This window comes from Pristiophorus japonicus, chromosome 25 (assembly GCF_044704955.1).
Source record: "Pristiophorus japonicus isolate sPriJap1 chromosome 25, sPriJap1.hap1, whole genome shotgun sequence".
Taxonomy (NCBI): Eukaryota; Metazoa; Chordata; class Chondrichthyes; family Pristiophoridae; genus Pristiophorus; species Pristiophorus japonicus.
The window spans coordinates 9804002-9815192 of record NC_092001.1 but is presented as its reverse complement, the minus strand read 5'-3'; positions in this window follow the sequence as shown (position 1 = coordinate 9815192).

The window sequence follows — 11191 nt, the reverse complement described above, 5'->3', positions numbered from 1 at the left end:
TCTCCCCCAGCCTCTCTATCAATTCCCCCAATCTCTCTAATTCCCCAAACCTCTCTCTCTTCCCCCAGTATCTCTCCCTCGGCCCCCACCCTCTCTCACTCCCCAGCCTCTCAAACTGCCCCAGCCGCTCTCACATTCTCCCAGCCTCTCTCTCACCCCACAGCCTCGCTCACTCTTCCGCAGCTAGTCTCATTTGTTCCCCACCCTCTCTCACTCTCCACCAACCGCTTTCACGCCCCCCAGTCTCTCCCAACACCCCCAGCCTCTCCCTGTACACTGGAGCCTCTCTCACTCTCGCAGTCTCTCTCTCTCCCCGCAGCCTCTCACTCTCTCCCAAGCCTCACTTAACCTTACCACAGACTCGCACTCTCCCCGACTCTCTCACTCCCTTCAGCCTCTCTCTGTCGCCCCAAACTCTCTCAGTCCCCCTAGCATCTCTCTCTGCCAACAACATCTCTGACTCCCTCCAGTCTCTCTCACTCTCCCACAACCTCTCTCTCCCCTCTGCTTCTCTCAGTCTCCCCAGCCTCTCTCACTCTCCCCCAGCCTCTCACATTCTTCCCCATTAACTCTCACTCTTTCCCTAACCTCTCTCACTCTCCCCTTCCTTTCGCACTCTTCCTCAGCATCTCCCACTCTCCAGCCCCCCCGCCTCTTTCACTATGCCCGCATCCTCTCACACTCTCCCAGCATCTACCACTTCCTCCAGCCTGTCTCACTCCCCTCCCCAGCCTCTCTCTCACCCCCAAATATCTCACTCTCCGACCGGCCTCTCTCACTCTTCCCCAGTCTCTCTCACTCTCCTGCAACCTCTCTCGCTCTCCTCCCAGCGGCTCTTTCACTCCACAGCCTCTCTCGCTCACCTCCCTGCCTCTCTATCTCCCCACAGCCTCTCTCACTCTCCCTCTGCCTCTCTCTGCCGCACCAAGATCTCACTCGTCTCCCATCCTCTATCTCTCCCACCCAGCATTTTTCACTCCCCCAGTCTCTCTCTATTCCCCGAGCCACTCTCACTCTCCCCCCAGCCTCTCTCTCGCCCCCAGCCTCTCTCACTCTCCAGAGTCTCTCTTACTCCTCTGAGCCACTCTCACTATCCACCAGTCCCTCTTACACTCCACCAGCCTCACTCAATCCCCCCAGCCTCTCCCACTCCCCCCAGCCTATCTTTGTGCCCCCAACCTCTCTCCCACTCCACCGGCCTCTCTCACACTCACTCTTTCTCACTCGACGCAGCCTCCCTGTCTCCCCCATTGCTCTCACTCTCCCCCAGGCTCTCTCACTCTCCCCAAGCCTCTAACCTTCCCACAGCCTTTCTCACACTCCCCAAACTCTCTGACTCTCCTCCAGCCTCTCTCACACTCCCCCATCCTCTCTGACTCTCCTCCCGCCCCTCACAGTCTTCACCCAGACTCAGTCAACGACCCCAGCCGCTCTCAGTCCCTCAAGCATCTCACACTCCATGCAGCTCTCCCTCTCCCCCAGCCTCTCTCACTCTCGCTTCGCCTCTCTCACTCACCTTCAGCCTCTCACTCTCCACCAGCTTTTCTCACTCTTCCCGCAGCCTCACTCACTCTCTCCCCCAGCCTCTCGCTCTCCGCCCAGTCGCTCTCACACTCACGCAGCCTCTCTCAATCTCCCCTGCTTTTCCCTCCCACCAATCTCTCCCACTCTCCCCGCAAGCTCTCTCACACTCCCCCCAGCCTCTCACCCTCTCCCAGAGTCTCGCACTTCCCCCAGCCTCTCTCACTTCCCTCCCAAGCCTCTCTCCCCGCCCCCTAATCTCTCACTCTCTTCCCATCCTCTTTCCCTCTCCAGCAGTCTTTCACTGTCTCCCAGCCATTCTCATTATTCCCCAGCCTCTCACTCCCTCCTGTCTCCCTCACGCTCATCAAGACTCTCTCTCCCCTCAGCCTTTCTCATCAGCACATCTTTTCTCAGTCTCCCCCTGCCTCTTTATCAATCCCCCCAATCTCTCTCATTCCCCCAACCTCTCTCTCTTCCCCCAGCATCTCTCCCTCGGCCCCCAGCCTCGCTCACCCCCCCAGCCTCTCTCACTCCTCCCAGCCTCACCCTCTGCCCCCAGCCTCAATTACTCTGCCCCCAGCCTCACACTCTCCCCAGCCTCTCTCACTTCCACCAGCCTCTCTCCCTCGCCCGAGACTCTGTCATCACGCTTGCCTCTTCTTCTCCCCCAGCCTCTCTCAATCCTTACAGTCTCTCTAACCCTTACTCAGCCTCTCTTTCCCCTCAGTCTCTCTCATCAGCTCTGCTTCTCTCAGTCTCCCCCAGCCTCTCTATCAATCCCGACAGTCTTGGTCATTCCCCCCAACATTTCTCTCTCCCCCAGTCTCTCTCACCCTACCCCAGGCTCTCACACTCTTCCCCAACCTCTCTCACTCTCCCTCAGCCTCTCTCACTCTTTCCACCTCTCTCACTCTTCTCCCATCCTCTCTCACTCTTCTCCCATCCTCTCTCTCTCCCCCTCAGTCTCTCACTGTCCCCGAGACTTTCTCTGCACTCAGCCTCTCTCAATCTCCCCAGCCTCTCTCACTCTCCCTCACCCCTCTGTCAAACCCTCAGGATCTCTCATTCCCCGCAGCCTCTGAATCTCCCCCTGCCTCTGTCACTTTCCGCAGTATCTTTCTCTCCCTCCAATTTCGCTCATTCTCCGCCCAGCTTTCTCATTCTCCCCAGCCTGTCACACTCTTCCCCCAGCTTCTCTCACTCTCCCCCAATCGCTCCCTCTCCCCGCAGCCTCTCTCATTCGCCCCATTCTAAATCTCTCCGCCAGCGTCGCCCTCTCCGCCAGCCCAACTTACACTTCCCCCAGCGTCGCACTCTCCCCCATCCTCTCTCACTCTCCCCCAACCTCTGTCACTCCCACCAGTCTCTCTCACTCTCCTCCCAGTCTCCCTTAATCCCTCCAATCTCTATCACGATCCACCAACCCCTCTCACGCTTCGCCAGCCTCACTCAATCCCCCTAGACTCTCCCACTCCCTTCAGGCTATCCTTTTCCCCCCACCCTCTCTCCCACTCCACCGGCCTCTCTCACTCTCCCCCATCCTTTCTCAATCCCCAGCCCCGCTCTCTCCACAATTTCTCTCACTCTCTCCCAGCCTCATGACGCTCACGCAAAACTGTCACATTCTCAGAGCATTTCCCACTCTCACCAAAATCCCCAATTTCTCTCACACTCCCCCATCCACACTCACTCTCCTCCAGCTTTTCTCACTCTTCCCGCAGTCTCACTCAATCTCCCCCAGCTTCTCTCACGCCCTCGAGCCCCTGCCACAACACTCAGCCTCTCCTTCGCCACCAGCCTCTCACTCTCGCTCCGCCCCTCTCACTCGCCCCTGCCTCCCATACACCCCCAGCATTTCTCGCTCTTCCCGCAACCTCACTCAATCTCCCCCCAGCCTCTCTCTCTCCCCCCAGCCACACTCACTCTCACCCAGCCTCTCTCAATCGCCCAGCCTCTCTCTCCCAACAATCTCTCCCACTCTCCTCCGAGCCTCTCTCACACTCCCCCAACCTCTCACACTCCCCCAGATTCTTTCACTTCCTCCAGCCTCTCTCACTTCCCTCCCCAGTCTCTCACTCTCCCCCCGTCCTCTCACCCTCTTCCCAGGTCTCTCTCTCTCCCCTCCAGCCTCTCTCAATGTCCTCCCAGCTTCTCTGTCTTCCCCAGCCTCTCTCCCCGTCTCCCAATCTCTCACTCTCTTCCCCCAGCCTCACACATCTCCCCCAGTCTCTCTCACTCCCTCCAGCCTCTCTCCCTCGCCCCAGCCTCTCTCACTCCCCCTAGCCTTTCCCTCTGCCCCCACCCACTCTGACACACTCCAGTCTCTCTCAATCATCCACAGCCTCTCTCACCCCTCAGCCTCTCTCTGTCTCCCCAACCTCACTCAGTCTCCCACAGCCTCTCCTGCGATCCCCCAGTCTCTCTCATTCCCCCCAGTCTCTGGCTCTCGCCCGGCCTCTGTCACTCTCCCCAGCCTCTCACTCTCCCCACAATCTCATTCATTCTCCACCAGGCTCTCTCACTCTCCCCCAGCCTCTAACCCTCTTCCCCCAGCCACTCTCACTCTCCCCTAGCCTCTTTCACTCTCCCCATCCTCTTTCAATTTCCCCCAACATCTTCCACTCTCCACCCAGCATCTCTCACTCTGCCTGCAGCGTCTCGCACTTACCAGCCTCTCTCACTTTCCCCAGCCTCTCTCTCACCCCCAGTCTCTCACTCTCGCCCCGGTCTCTCTCACTCTTACTCAGTCTCTCTCATTCTATTCAAGCCTCTCTCAGTCTCCCCCAGCCTCTCTCAATTCCCCTATCTCGGTCACTCTCCCGCAGCCCCTTTCACTCACCCCAGCCGCTCTCACTCCCCTTCGCCTCTCCCTCTGCCTCCAGCCTCTCTCACTCCCTCCAGTCTCTCTCACGCTCCCCCAGCCTCTCTCGACCCTCAGCCTCTCTCAGGCTCCCCTGACCCTCGCACTGTCCCCAGCATCTCTGTCAATCCCCAGTCTCCCTCATTCCCCCAGCCTCTCACTGTCCCCCAGCCTCTGTCATTCTCCCCAGCCTATGTCTCTCGTCCCTATCTCTCTCATTCTCCGCACAGCCACACTCACTCTCCCCCGCCTCTCACACTCTTACCCTCAGCCTCTCTCACTCACCCCCAGCCTCTCTCCCACCCCCAGCATTTCTCGCTCTTCCCCCAGCCTCACTCACACTCCCCCCAGCCTCTCCCTCGCCCCAACCTCTCTCACTCCCCCTAGCCTTTCCCTCTGCCCCCACCCACTCTGACACACTCCAGTCTCTCTCAATCATCCACAGCCTCTCTCACCCCTCAGCCTCTCTCTGTCTCCCCAACCTCACTCAGTCTCCCACAGCCTCTCCTGCGATCCACCCGTCTCTCTCATTCCCCCCAGTCTCTGGCTCTCGCCCGGCCTCTGTCACTCTCCCCAGCCTCTCACTCTCCGCACAATCTCATTATTTCTCCACCAGGCTCTCTCACTCTCCCCCAGCCTCTAACCCTCTTCCCCCAGCCACTCTCACTCTCCCCCAGCCTCTTTCACTCTCCCCATCCTCTTTCAATTTCCCCCAACATCTTCCACTCTCCACCCAGCATCTCTCACTCTGCCTGCAGCGTCTCGCACTCTCCCAGCCCCTCTCACTTTCCCCAGCCTCTCTCTCACCCCCAGTCTCTGACTCTCGCCCCGGTCTCTCTCACTCTTGCTCAGTCTCACTCATTCTATTCAAGCCTCTCTCAGTCTCCCCCAGCCTCTCTCAATTCCCCAGTCTCGGTCACTCTCCCGCAGCCCCTTTCACTCACCCCAGCCGCTCTCACTCCCCTTAGCCTCTCCCTCTGCCTCCAGCCTCTCTCACTCCCTCCAGTCTCTCTCACGCTCCCCCAGCCTCTCTCGACCCTCAGCCTCTCTCAGGCTCCCCTGACCCTCGCACTGTCCCCAGCATCTCTGTCAATCCCCAGTCTCCCTCATTCCCCCAGCCTCTCACTGTCCCCCAGCCTCTGTCATTCTCCCCAGCCTATGTCTCTCGTCCCTATCTCTCTCATTCTCCGCACAGCCACACTCACTCTCCCCACGCCTCTCACACTCTTACCCTCAGCCTCTCTCACTCAACCCCAGCCTCTCTCCCACCCCCAGCATTTCTCGCTCTTCGCCCAGCCTCACTCACACTCCCCCCAGCCTCTCTCCCGCCCCAGCCGCTCTCACTACCCCAGCCGCCCTACCTCTTCCCAGCCTCTCAGTTTGCAACCATTCTCTTTCTCTCTCCCCCAGCCTCTCTTACCTTCCCCCATCCGGTTACACTCACCCAGCCTCTCTCACTTCCGCCAGCATCTCTAAACCTCCTTCCCAGCCTCTCTCACCCCGCCCAATCTCTTAGTCTCTCCCCAACCTCTCTCGCTCTTCCCCGGACTCTCTCACTCTCCTCCAGCATCTCTCACTCTCCTTCCAGCCTCTCACTCGCCCCAGCCTCTCTCACTCCCTCTAGCCTCTCACTCTCCCCCAGCCTCTGTCACTCCCACCAGTTTATCTCACCCTCCTTCCAGTCTCTCTCACTCTCCCCCCTGCCTCTATCACTGTCCACCAACCGTGCTCACGCTACACCAGTTTCTCTCCACCCCCTCCAGCCAGTTTAACTCCCCCCAGCCTATCACTCTCCCCCCGCCCCGCACAGCCTCTCTCCCACTCCACCAGCCTCTCTCATTCTACCCCATCCTTTCTCACTCGCCTCAGCCTCTCTCTCTCCCCAAATTTCTCTAACTCTCCCCCCAGCCTCTCTGACTCACCCCAAGCCACTCACATTCCCACAGCCTTTCTCACTGTCTGTAAAATCTGTCACTTTCCTCCAGCCTCTCTCGCACTTCCCCATCCTCTCTCACTCTCCTCCAGCATGTCTCACTCTTTCCCCAGACTCACTCAATCTCCTCAGCCTCTCTCACTCCCTCCAGCCTCTCTCACTATCCTCGGCCTCTCCCTCTCTCCCAGTCTCTCTCTCTCTCCCCCCGCCTCTCTCACTCGCACCAGCCTTTCACACTCCACCAGCATTTCTCAATCTTCCCCCAGCCTAACTCACTCTTCCACCAACCTTTCTCACACCCCCCAGCCGCTCACACCATCACCCTGCCTCTCTCATTCTCCCCAGTCTTTCTCTCCCACCAAATTCTCCCACTCTCCTCCCAGCCTCTCTCACACTCACCCCAGCCTCTCATACTCCCCAACTCCCTTACTCCAGTCTCTCATACTCACCTGCAGAACCTTTCTCTCTCCCGCCAGTCTCTCATTCTCCTCCCGGCCTCTTTCACTCTTCACCAGTCTCTCTCACTCTCCTCCAGCCTCTCTTACGCTCCTCCCAGCTTTTCTCTCTCCCCCCAGCCTGTTTCATTCTGCTTCAGACTCTCTCCTCCGCAAACTCTCACTCTCACCCCATCCTCTTTGTCTCCCCCCTGCCCAGTCTCTCACTGTCCCCCAGCCTTTCTCTCCCCTCCAACCTCTCTGACTCCCCCAGCCTCTCGCACACGCTCAGCCTCTCTCACTCACCCCCAGCCTCTCTCTCGCCCTCCAGCCAGTCTCACCCCCCACCCCAGCCTCTAACAATCCTCCACACTCTCTCCCTTACTCCAGCCTCTCTCACTCACCTCCGCAACCTATCTCTCTCCCCCCAGTCTCTCACTCCCCCCCGGCCTCTCTCTTTCATCCCCAGTCTCTCTCACTCGTTTCCAGCCTCTCTTACTCTCCTCCCAGCTTCTCTCTCTCACCCCAGCCTGTTTCACTCTCGCTCAGCCTCTCTCCCCGCAATCTATTACTCTTCTCCCATCCTCTCGCTCTCTCCCCCCAGTCTCTCACTGTCCCCCAGCCTGTCTATCCCTCTCCCCAAGCCGCTACACTCGTCCCCATGCCTCTCTCAATCTCCTCCAGCCCCTTTCACTCCCTCCACTCTCTCTCACTCACCCCAGCATCTCCCTTTCCCCTCCTGCCTCTCTCACTCCCCACAGTTTTTCTCTCTCGCCATAGCCACTCCCTCTCCCCCATAGACTCAATTACTCTTCCACCAGCCGCAAACTATCCAAAGCCTCTCTCACTCCCTCCAGCCTCTCAACCTCTCCCTAGCCTCTCTCACTCCCCCGAGCCTCTCATTCTCCCCCAGCTTCTGTCACTCCCACCAGTCTGTCTTACTCTCCTCCCAGTCTCTCTCACTCCCCCCAGTCTCTATCACAATCCCCCAGCCCCTCTCACACACCACCAGCGTCTCTCAATCCCTCAGCCTCTCTCACTTACCCCAGCGTATCACTCTCCGCCTCCCAGCCTCTTCCCGACTCCACCAGCCTCTCTTACTCATCCCATCCTTTCGAACTCGCCACAGCCTCTCTCTCCCCCCAATTTCTCTCACTCTCCCCCCAGCCTCTCAGAATCTCCCCCAAGCCTTTCACATTCCCATAGTCTTTCTCACTCTTCCTAAAATCGCTCACTCACTCCAGCCTCTCTCACTCTCCACAGCCTCTCCCTCTCTCCCAGCCCCTCGCTCTTTTGCCCCGCCTGTCTCACACGCCCCTGCCTCTCACTCTCCCCCAGCATTTCTCACTCTTCCCCCAGCCTAACTCACTCTTCCCCAACCTCTCTCACAGCCTTCACCCGCTCTCACTCTCAACCTGTCACTCTCAATGTCCCCAGTCTCTAACTACCACCAAATTCTCCCATTCTCCTCCCAGCCTCTCACAATCACCCAGACTCTCTCACTTCCCCCAGCCTCTCTCACTTACCTCCCCAACCTTTCTCTCACCCCACAGTCTCTCACTCTCCTCCAGCCTCTCTTACTCTCCTCCCAGCTTCTCTCTCTCCCCCCAGTCTGTTACTCTCCCCCGCAATCTCTCTCTCTCCTCCCATCCTCTCTCTCTCCCTCCTCCGCAGTTTCTCTCTGTCCCCCAGTCTCTCTCTCCCCTCCAACCTCTCTGATTCCCCGATCCTCTCTCATACGCCCAGCCTCTCTCACTCTCCCCCCAGCCTCTCTCTCGTCCCCGACTCTCGCTCTCTCCCCCAACCCGTCTCACTCATCCTCATGCCTGTCTCAATCTCCCAGAGCCCCTTTCACTCCCCCAGCCTCTCTCACACGCCCAGCCTCTCTCACTCTCCCCCCAGCCTCTCTCTCAGCCCCAGCCTCTCGCGCTCTCCCCCCAGCCCCTCTCACTCGTCCCCATGCCGCTCTCAATCTCCCCCAGCCCCTTTCACTACCCCAGTCTCTCTCACTCCGCGCAGATTCTCCCTCTCCTCCCAGCTTCTCTCATTCCCCCCAGTCTCTCTCTCTTCCCCCAGCCTCTCTCTCTGACCCCAAGCCTCACTTACCCTTACCCCAGACTCACACTCTCACCCAGTCTCCCTCGCTTACTCCAGCCTCTCTCCCTCGTCCTAGCCTCTCTCACTCACCCTAGCCTCTCCCTCACTCACAGCCTCTCTATTTCTCCCCCACCCACTCTCATTTCGCAGCCTATCTCACTTCCCCCAGGCTCTCTCACACCCCTTCCCAGCCGGTCCCTCATCCCCAAGTCTCGCACTCGCCCCCTGCCCTAATTCACTCTTCCCCAGTCTATCTCACTCTCCTCCAGACGCTCTCACTCTCGTCGCATCCTCGATCTCCCCCCAGCCTCTTTCACTCTCCCCACAGCATCTCTTATGCCCCCCAGTCTCTCTCACTCACCCCAGCCCCTCTCACTCATTCCCCAGACTCTCACATTCTCCTCAGCCCCTTTCACTCCCGCAAGTCTCTCTCACTCCCCCAGACTCTCTCTCTCCCCCCGCCTCACTCACTCCCCCAGTCTAGCTCCAGCCTCACATATTCTTCCCCCAGCCTCAAACTCTCCCCAGCCTTTCTCACTCCCTCCTGCCTCTCTCCCTCACCCCATCCTCTCTCACTCCCCCTAGCTTCTCCCTCTCCCCCAGCCTCTGTCACTGCCACCAGTCTCTCTCACTTACTCCCAGCCTCTCTCTCCCCTCAGCCTCTCTCAGTCTTCCCAACCTCTCTCACTCTCCCGCAATCTCTCTGTCACTGTTCACAGCCGCTCTCCCTTCCCAGCCTCTCACAATCTTCTGCGCAGCTTCTCTCATTCTCCCCAGGCCTCGGTCACTCTCCCGAGCCTTGGCCACTCTCCCCAGCCTCTCTCACTCTCCCCCAGCTCCTCTGTCACGTCAGCCTCTCTCACTCTCCCTCAACCTCTCTCATTCTCCCCAGCCTCTCTCCCCCCTCAGCCTCACTTGCCATGCCCCTGTCTGCATTACTCTGCTCGATCCCCTTTCACTGCCGCAACCTCTCTCACTCTCCTCCAAGCCTCTCGCTTTCCACCAGCCTCTCTCTCTGTCCCACAGTCTCTTAATCTCCTCCCAACCTCACCTCTCTGTCTCCCACCCAGTGTCTCACTCTCGAGCCCAGCCTCTTTCTTCGCCCCAGGCTCTCTCTGTTCTCCAATCTCTCTCGCTCTCCCCCCAGCCTCTTTCACTCTCCCCTAAGCCTCTCACATTCCCCCAGCCTTTCTCACTCTCACCAGCCTCAATCACTCTCCGCCAGCCTCTCTCATACTTCCTCTTCCTCTCTCACTTTCCTCCAGCCTCTCTCACACTCCCCCATACTCTTTCACTATCCTCCAGCCTCTCTCACTATTTCCCCAGCCTCACTCAATCTCCCCCAGCATCTCATTCCCTCCAGCCTCGCACACGCCCTGCAGCTTCTCTCTCTCCTCCAGCCCCTCTCACTCGTTTCCCAACCTCACTCACTCACCCCTTCCCCTCTCACTCCCCCCAGTCTCACTCACTCCCCCTAGCCTCTCACTCTCCCCCAGACTCTCACACTCCCCCAGTCTCTCTCTCTCACCCAGCATCTCTCACTGCCCCCTAGCCTTACTTACTCTTCCCCAGCGTCAAACTCTTCCCAGCCTCTCTCGCTCACTCCAGCCTCTCTCACTCTCCCCAAGCCTCTCTCTTCCCTCAGCCTCTCTCAGTCTCACCTGCCTTGCTGAGCCTCCCTCAGCCTCTCTGTCAATCCGAAATCTTCCTCCTTCCCCCAGAATCTCACTCTCCCCCAGCTCTGTCACTCTCCCCAGCCTCACTTTCTCGCCCAAATCTCTCGCATTCTCCGCCGAGCCTCTCTCACTTTCCCACTGCCACTCACAGTCTTTGCCCCAGAACCTCTCACTCACCTCCAGCCTCTCACTCTCCCCTAGCATTTCTCACTCTTCCCCCAGCCTCATTCACTCTCCCCCAACCTCTCTCTACGCCCCCCAGCCGCTTTCACTCTACCCCAGCCTCTCTCATTCTCCACAGCCCCTCTCTCCTACCAATCTATCCCACTCTACCCCAAGCCACTCGCACTTCCCCCAGCCTCTCTCACTCCCCTCCCGAGCCTCTCTCTCTCCCCCAGTCTCAAATTCATCCCCACCTCACTCGCTCTCCCCAGTCACTCTTACTCTCCTCCAGTCCTCTCTCTCCCTCCCAGTCTTTCACTCTCCCCTGCCTCTCTCACTCTCCTCCCATCCACTCTCTCTCCTACTCGACCAGTCTCGCACTATCGCCCAGCCTCTCTTACTCTCCCCCAGCTTATTTCACTCCCTCAGACTCTCTCCCTCTTCCCCCAGCCTAACTCATGACCCCAGCCTCGCTCAATCTCCCCAGCCCCTCTTACTCGTTCCC